General features: G+C 39.7%; 1 long non-coding RNA gene across 1 annotated transcript; it reads left to right on the plus strand.

The window, feature by feature from the left end:
• The first annotated feature begins 3,281 nt into the window (after nt 1-3,281).
• LOC123984721 lies at nt 3,282-8,034 on the plus strand. Its single transcript, XR_006828505.1, has 3 exons — nt 3,282-3,428; nt 4,727-4,756; nt 7,065-8,034. It is a non-coding gene; the product is annotated as an uncharacterized LOC123984721 (long non-coding RNA).
• The last annotated feature ends 1,634 nt before the right edge of the window (nt 8,035-9,668 follow it).

Below are 9,668 nucleotides of genomic sequence, written 5' to 3' on the forward strand. Positions count from 1 at the left end.
AACTGCACCGACAGTTGATCTTTTCTCTCCAAGTTGCTTTCCGATTCTCTTGTAGCCCATCCCAGCCTTGTGCAGATCAACAATCTTGTCCCTGATGTCCGTAGAAAGCTCTTTGGTCTTGCCCATGGTGGTGATGTTGGATGCTGGTTGTTTGGGTGTTGACAGGTGTCTTTTATACAGGTAACGAGGTGAGGCAGGTGTATTTGATGTAGATAATTGGTTGGGATTGGGGCTGTGTCTTAAAGAAAGACTAACTGGCTTGTAGGAGCCAGAATACTTGCTGTTTGGTAGGGGGTCATATACTTGTTTTTCCTCATCAGATGGTTATCAATTTTTATAAATTCATATGACGTGATTTTCTGGAATTTTCTTTGGGATTCTGTCTTTCACTGTTAGAATGTACATATGATTAAAATTGTAGATTGTTGCATTCTTTGTAAGTGGGCAAACCTGCAAAATCAGCAAGGGGTCAAATACTTATTTCCCCCACTGTATGTGTGCACATTCTTGTTGAAATTACAAAATTCTTTGTTCGTATGTTCATTAAAAAAAAAAAAGACATAGAGAAATTCCCTTCTGTGATAGTGATGAACATCTAGTGAACCTAAGGTCAAAGAGTGATAACAAATTATTCTTTGTTTAAAAATGAGTCCAGCTAAATGGATAAATGGAAGGATTTTGTTTAATGTAGCATCACAGGTGCTATAAGATCGCTACAGCTTTCTGAACTTTATAGTACATAATAAATTGTCCTATGTAGCCAGCCCAACCTTCCAGGCACTTAAACATGCCATAAACGGATTTGCAACCGCTGTTTAAGCAAGTTGTTGTACATTAACATGAGCCACTTTACTTTCCCCCCCTCCCTCTCCCCTTCCCCCCTCCCTTTGTGTTTTCATGTTCTTCATTTGCCAGTTTTCTATCACCTTTCCTCTCCTTTTGTTCTCCATCTCTATCTCCACCCAGTTGCTCTGAATGTGCTGCATGTGAAGGGCTACCTGCACACCATCCCACTGAATGGGCTGACTAGGCATGTGAATGAGTGATTTGGCTGGGTGACTGCCGCCTGCAGAGTGTGTGTGTGTGTGTGTGTGTGTGTGTGTGTGTGTGTGTGCGCATCTCTGGGGGCTCCTGTGATGACGCACATTGTGACGGGGGGAATGCTAGGGGTGGAGACGGGATGGGGGAGGGGGGAGTGGAGGCACAGTCGACTCGCTAAGTTCTTTGTTCCTTCTGCACCTCGACTTGCCACAGCAGTGGTTGCACGCTCCCTTCTTTCACAGAGGGATCATGCTGCTGTGGGTACAGTAAGATGCAACTGAGCAGTTCAGTTGTGTGTGTGTGTGTGTGTGTGTGTGTGTGTGCTTCTCACTGAAGACGTCACCCCCAACCTTGTGCTTAAAGAAGTAAAAAAAATCTGGCTGTTCTGATTTTAGGGCCCCCAGTATCTGAGCTTCAAGCTACATTCACATTGGATCATTTAAAATGCATAAAAACAAATTAACACATACATGCACACACATACTAGTGCACACAAGTGAACAAAAGCTAATCATGATGATATACTGTATATTTTAGTTGGTAATTAACAACACAAGAGGACACTATGCTTTGTCCTCTGTGGGTGTGAGTGTATGTGTGCAGATCTGTGCACCTGTGTGCATTTGTCAGTCCCAGTGCTTTGATCAAGGCCAGGGGTGGACTGGTAATCTGATATACCAGGCAAATGCATGGTGGACCGGCGAACCTTTGGTGCCGTTGTAACGTAAATTATTTATTTATTTAACTGTTTAAAAAAAATGGGCCAACGACCGGCCTATAAAGCATAGACAGCGGCCCATTGGGTAGTTTTCTATACTGACACTGGGGCTGGTCCAATCACATCTCTTACTAGCCCCCAGTCCCTCCCCCTCTGCCCTGTGTTTCTTGGGTTGCGGGTCAAAAAAAATTCTTCAGACGGCTGCCGCCAATTGCGTTAAAATAACCGATATTTTTGCTACCGGGGCTGCAGTAGCTTTAACATCAGCTGCAGTACCCAACGTATTGCAGACAGTCACTTAAAGGAGTAAAGGAGAGCGAAGCAGAGGTACAGACACCGTGACAGGGTCGAGGGAGAGAGAGAGCAGGAGGAGAGTGGAGGTAAAGCGGTATGCATGGAGTAGCTCAACCTGTAGGGAGGGAGTAGAGAGGTGGGGTCATAGGTGTCATTTACTCTGTGGAAGACATGTACCCACTTTATGAAATGGCAGATGTTGTCCCCATCACATTTTGAAAGCATTTGTTAAAAATCTTCTAAACAAAACTTGCACCAAGAAATGTTAATTACCAAATGAAAATGCTTTAGGAAAGGTTTATTTGCACAATAAGAAAATCTGCAATGCACTTTAAATATAGAAGAAACGTCTGCATCTTTTTTCTAAATAGTATTAAAATATACTCTTGTCTTGTTCTCATGACCCCAGTCTTGTGCAGTGTCACGTCTCGTGGGCTGTGTTTCGTCACACCCCAAATCTGAGCCCTTAAATGTCCCCACCACTTTTTAGCACAAAGTGACGCCCTTGGGAAGAGTGTGTGCCATGCCATAGTGACAATGATGATGATTAGTTCAATTAAGGTCAATGATAATAACATAATGATCACGCTATCATAAAGTGACACTGTCACCTACTGCTGGTGATCACTCACTGTTATACAGTGCTCTTTGACATTGGTTTTGTAGCTAGCATAGTTCCTAATGCAGTCTTGAATTTAGTTAACTGTTCTAATGGTGGAGGTGAGGTTAGCATTGCATTGGTAATCCCACACTGCTGTGAAAATGACTTGTAGGCTACTTGTACTTGAGTATGAGTTGTGTACTCCATGGCCACCTCTGATCAACATGTAGTCAGTAAATGAGTGTGAATGAGTACACTGATTCACTTGTACTGGTACACTTATCCATGGTACATACCACTTAGCTGGTAATATTACCACATGTACATGCTATATGTAAGGATGGTGTATTGCTGAGGGCAGAACCCACCTATGCCAAAAATGCCAGGGCCGATTTGTTTTATTTTTTTTTGTCCCAGTCCAGCCCTGATCAAGGCCATGTTACTTATGGAACTGTACCCACTGTTCAAAGGAAGGTGTTAACACGTGTACTGGACTCAATGAGGCTCTTTGTCCAACTCTCCCCCCCCCCCCCCCCCCCCCCCCCATTCCATTCTGTCTTACTCCTGCTCCATACCCCAATTTCTCTCCCTCTTTCTTGTTAGAGCTTAAACCCTGACCAAATGTCCTCTTTCTGCATGTGTGTGTGTAATGTCTTGCAGACTACCTGACGTGTGGGTGAATGAAACCGAGAGATCTCAGCTGAAGACTAAAGTGGTGCACTTGTCCCAGTTACCACAGGAAACAGCCATGATGCTAGACCCAAACATCTATAGGTGAGTGTGTGTGTGTTTTGAGGGATGTTGGCAGTGGCCTCTTTGTGCACATGCACACACAGACACATAAGCACACACTGCTGAAGATCCATTTAGTCACAGCCAAACACATGTTGCCTATGTGTAAATATTATCTAATCCTCAGTGGGTTTCATTGGGTGAAGCTTTTAAGTGCCACAAGAAAGCGTTTGCCCTTGCCTTACATGTGTGTGTGTGTGTGTGTGTGTGTGTGTGTGTGCGCGCACACAGCATCCTGTACAGTCTGTTCCACCAGGTGGCACCAACACCTGACTTCAAGAATTAGGCTAAAAATGACAAGTGTAGAGAAAACACATTTTGTGTGTGTGTGAGCGAGAGGAAGATAGATGAAGCCAGCCAATAGTGTACACTGTATAACCTGATCGAGGATGCCAGTGACTGAAGCAAGATATGTAGCAAGATATGATTTAGTTTTAGTTTTGGTCAGAAAGCACATGCACTAGCCTGTTATTTATGTATTAGAGGTGTTTTTTTCCCTGGCGATATAATCTGGCTGCATGTTTAAGCTGATTAATATGAAAACAAAAGATTTATTTTAGGAAGCGATGTAGTCAAAATCACCTTGTTCATTTAAGATTTTAAACCAGGAAAAATCAATTCTTGATACTCTGGAAATGTAACTCCACAGCCTGTATTCTCTGTGCACCACATTCAGCTAAGCATTAGCTATGATGTTATTTGAATCCTGTGCAGCTTTGTCACACTCCGTACACTCATCGAGGTTTAGCTTTAGCTTTATGGGTTAGCTTTATGGTACACCATAAAGGCTGAAAATGAATCCTGAAAGAGGAACAATGTGCCTAAAATAACAGAGTGGTCATCTTACCGGAGAGATATATGGCTCACAAGTGTGCTGATCAGCACACATGCTGGCTGATTTTAATTAGACCTGATGGCTCAGTAACTGCAGGGACTGCTGCTGGACTCTGGTTTCATAGTTGAATATAACCGTCAGCACTCAGCCAGTTTATGTCAAGGTTGTCCTAATGCTTGAAATCCCCAAACAAATGACGTGGTTGGTGCCTGTGGCAGTAAATATAGTAGGGTGTTTGAACCCCTGTACATGTGGATGGGACAAGCAGAAAGAGACAGACATAGTGGCAGTCTAGGATTATATTATTTCAACTAGGTTGAGGTTGTTGCATTTTGTCACAAGTCATACTCAACTGAAATCTGCTCAGACAATGATCACATTGTATGACATGAATACCAAACATGCTGTTGCACAGTGACCTCACAAACTTTTTCTGTCTTTTCAGAGCACTTCCTCAGAAGCGGCTGAAGCGTAGGTAAGCTGAAGTGTGTGTGTGTGTGTGTGTGTGTGTGTGTGTGTGTGTGTGTGTGTGTGTTAGATAAAGATATATTGCTTAAATATATATCCAAATGTAGATATTACACACACATTACTATAGTGTGTGTGTGTTTTGTTGAAACATAGTTCTTCAGTAGCTCACAGCCAGTAATTACAATCATGTTAATCAATTACAGTTGGTGCAAAAGTGATTTGACCTGGGTATTGATGCCAACAAATGAAATGACGAATGCACAAAAACATACATTACTACACTGTACTGCAACCACCTACACACACTACAAGCATATAGGAATATAAGTCTAATGTTAGCAGCTATTCTATTTGAATTTTTTTTATTCACACAAATTAAAAATTACATTCTTTAATGTAAATAAAACCAAGGGATTTTGGTTTTTCAGTTATTTTTCTTTCAAATTTATTTTCTTGAAAATTCAGTTCAGCACCGGCACAATTTGTTGCAGCAATGGTGTAGTCACAGATGCACAGAATGGGTAGGCTGACGCATAAAAGAATATCTGGTATCGCTTTCTATGAAGGTCATCGCTATAATGACTTATGCATATATTTATAACACGATATTATGCGTCCATAAGACATTATAACAATTGCTGTAATCACTTACAAACATGCATTAGGCACTATAGCAAAGTTCATAACGTATTATGACCTTTTGATTTAATGTTTTGATCAATGTGCGGCAAGAATTTCCGACCATGTTCCATAACACATTATAACCACCGACTCTGCCTCGTTATCAATACACTTTAGTCACAATTTAGAATTAGAGATATAAAATGGAATAATAGCTTACAGTAATGTTTAAAGTAAAGTGTTAAAATATCTATCCCTGTATAATGTATTACAGGTGTACATAATACCAAATGAACTAATTATAAGACCTTATAACACGTAATTGTTTGCTTTAAATAAAGTGACACACATTTAGCGCAGGAAAACAACTTTTATTTATGTTTCTTCACTTTATGAACAATCTGTATGTATATGTATGTATTTGAATATTTTGCGGTTTAGCACAAAAACACAACATAATTACATCCAGAAAGCTCTTTGTCTGGGTGGTGAAAGATCGCTCAAGAGAAGACCTGTTGTCGACCAACATCATGTAAGACGAGGCTCAGATGTTGTCACAGATGAATGGCAAGCCTATGGACAGGCTCTAACAGATGCAGTGGACAATTAAAGACAACCACTTCACAAAACGTAGCCTATTAAAAGGCATTTTAAAGTAATTAAATGTTTTAGTGCTAAACTGCAAAATGTTCAAAATTCATACAGATTGTTCATAAAGTGAAGAAACATAAATAAAAGTTCCTGCGCTAAATGTGTCACTTTACTTAAAGCAAACTATTACGTGTTATAAGGTCTTATACTTTAGTTCATATGGTATTATGTCCACCTGTAATATATTTTACAGGGATGGATATTTTATCACTTTACTTAAAGCAAACAAAGACATGCTATATAACTTTAAACATTACTATAAGCTATTCCATTTTATATCACTAATTGTAAATGGTAAACTGGTATTACTGTTAGTTATAAAACATTAAATCAAAAGGTCATAATACATTATGAACTTTGCTATAGCGCCTAATGCATGTTTGTAAGTGATTATAACAATTGTTATAATGTCTTATGGACTCATTATATCGTATTATAAATATATGCATAAGTCATTATAGCGATGACCTTCATAGAAAGTGTTACCGCATATCTTTTATCTGTGGACAGCTTTTGAAGTTCACAGTAATGTTAGTTTGTTTATGCTGACAACACAGAGCTGTTGCCATATTCTTGCTTAATAACTCAACTGCCACATCTATATTAGTATCTCACATATTTAAAAATTTCATTTTCATTTAGCTATAGTGTCGATCAAACGATGCTAATGCCTAGATGGTATGGGAATGTTTGTGCATCAGCAGTATTACCCGTAGTTCTGGATCTGCTTATCGCTTACGCGTACTATGTACCGTGAAGCCAGTTAATTGGGAAACAGGCCATTTTGGAGCCACGACCCTTGGCAGTCCCTAGTCTCACTCAAACATGAGGTCATATTTGGACGTTGTTCATTCTTCCCTTAATTGACCTCAGTAGTGCAAAAGCTCTAAAATACACAGTGTAATGTGTCTGCAAAGGAAGTCTCAATGTCTGAACATCCAGGATAAAGCCCATTTCTCATACTGTAATCTCTCTCATGACGAACTAAGAACAACTTGTTCTCTTCCTCTCTCTGTCTTCCTCTCCTGTTTTGTGCACAGCCTGTAAGGAGTCATCTGTGGACTCGATAGGGGAAATGCTTGTTCATAGGAGTTTTATCTATATGGGATAGGACGCTCTTCATCTGTCTCTGCTGAACGGGGGGAGTGAAGTGGCAATAAAAGGAAGTAAAACTTGGCTATGCTGCAGTTCTCCTTTTTTTCCTCTTCAGTGTTGTGTATATATGGAGCAACTGTTGTAGCAAAGTGTGGTGTAAAATTGGACTAACAATTTTTAAAATTTGTGTTCATCCATGAATGTTTTTTTTTTACAAGCACCAAACTGAAAATATTCTTAATACCCAATGGTGTAACTGTTTTGTGTAACCTTGTCAGAAAATACAGCATATTTTATAACTGTTTTGTGTAAAAATATTTATGCAGATTTGTAACTTATTTTTATACCATGAAAATGCTGGTAGTCTGTGGATTTTTGTGAAGGTTTTGAATAAAACCACATTTACTGCGATAATCTGTTAACTTTCACTTGTAGGATTATTTGGGAATTTCTAGTTGTAATTATGATGTACATGAAAGAAGGCTTAACACATTATCCTATTTATACTTACTGAATGCAGTACTTCTACCTGTTTGTATGACAATGAAGTGTGAGGTTGTACCAGTCATGTCAGACTTCACAATGCAGTGCAAACTGTTAACAGGAGCAGTAACTCAGTAGTTAAGGTCACTACCGTGTAGCTCTTAATTTTACCCAGTCTGTAGACATACAGCATAGAAATAACTTGATATTTCAGCACACAGTGTACTTGCACTGTCACAGCAACTTAACCCCCTGCTCCCTCTCCCCCAAGTAACATGAACTGTGTTTATCATAGTTAGGATGGTAAATTTACATTACTGCTATTTAAGCACTTGAAAAATGTTTTAAAAAGGCGTGTTTTTTTACTGTATGTAATGTTATCCCTGTTGGAAATGGAATACTGTGTTTGTAATAAAAGGGGGGGAAACAGCAGATGTTGACAAAGTTTTTTGCACAGATGAGGATGCAAGGTGTTGGAAAGGTGCAATGCATCCATTGTGGTATGAGTTCCTTATGTGTGCTTTGGAGGGATTGTCTGGGTTATTTGGCGTCCATTAGCAGAACAGCTTTGGGAGCCTGCTGTGGAGGAGCTAATGACTGGGCCAGCCGGGCAGAACCCCTACCGGCCTCAGCTGCTAGTGAACATGCCTGCAGAGAAAACAGAGTTCAGGGAGAGGTCCGCTACAATACGGCTGTCCTGCTCTTCAAAATCTCATGCACTTACACGCTCACACATACAAAATTCATGGGGATTTAGGACTCCAACATGTGATATAATGAGGCCTTCAGGTGTTCCATTCTTTGGTGAGGGAAAGCACTGAAAGTTTTTTGGCACCCTGTTGTTTGTGTGTGCTTTGTTTTATGTCTCTCATATCTGCAATGGTCTGTGGCAGCTCACGGAACTGTTATGAGGCAAATTGATAAGATATGAATATGAAGATATTTGCAGGCCACACATTTTGGGGTCATTACAATACTGCCACCATCAGCCCAACTTCCAAACATTACAGTAAATTTCGATCTTATCTGAAAGTGTCTTTGGGATGTTGTAGTCAAACTTTACTACTTCAAACTGTGAGTAAAATAGGGGTGTCAGCTAAAATGCATTACTAGTACGCGAGCCATACAGATGATAATAGAAAAAAAATCGTCCAATGTCTGTGCAAGTCCAACAAGCCTTGTAGTAGCACCATTAGGCCTGTGTGACTTTTCAAACCCTTTTACATATTGCCATATTTTTTTAATATTTAAGTTACTTTGGTCATTGCATTCGGTCTATAGTCAAAAATGTATTTCTATCCTCCACAGAACTGATTCAATAATATGTGAACGAAAGGAACATTGGCATGCCTTCATTGTGACTTCTAGAGTTTTTCATACTTCAAACCATTTAGCAGTTTGACTTGAAGTTGATTTTAGGTTATATTAGTTCAGTCAGATTTTGCTGTATTGGTGGACATTAAAACTGACTGTGCAATGTTCACAGCAATTGTTCTATATGCTACTGAAAGTTAAAGGTTTAAATCCCTTTTTATTTTATTTTAACCGCTTAGAAGTGCATTCAACATTACTTAATTTTGCTTGCTGTTTGATAAGTTCAGTTTAGGACACATATTTAAAGCCATCTGTGAGCAGGAAGTCTTAATGATAAGAATGTACTGTGAGATATGAGTGCGCACATTTACAATTTTTCACTTGCCCATAAGTCGCAGTGCGAGACAGTTGAATAGACCTATCAGTTTCATGTAGCGGTGAACAAATAACATTCCCACAGTAGTGTCAACAACACTCCCCTAATTAATAGTCAACCAGTTGGCTGTGACAAAGTTGGGAGTCGAGGTTACAAACAGGAAGTGGGCCAAATAGGCAGCGCTTTCTCCAATAGTGATCAATATTGTTCAGAAGGAAGGCTGGGCCTTTTTGCAGATGCTTATAATGTAGTCTTTACCTTTGTGAACTGCCTTCCCTTTTTCAGGTATGTCAAGCATGAACAGAATCAGTGTTTTTGACAGCTAAACTTTTCATTTTGTCCAGTTGTCTATGTTCATCAGGCCTTGAGTCTAGTA

The sequence above is a fragment of the Micropterus dolomieu genome, linkage group LG16, assembly GCF_021292245.1.
Source record: "Micropterus dolomieu isolate WLL.071019.BEF.003 ecotype Adirondacks linkage group LG16, ASM2129224v1, whole genome shotgun sequence".
NCBI classification, from domain to species: Eukaryota; Metazoa; Chordata; class Actinopteri; order Centrarchiformes; family Centrarchidae; genus Micropterus; species Micropterus dolomieu.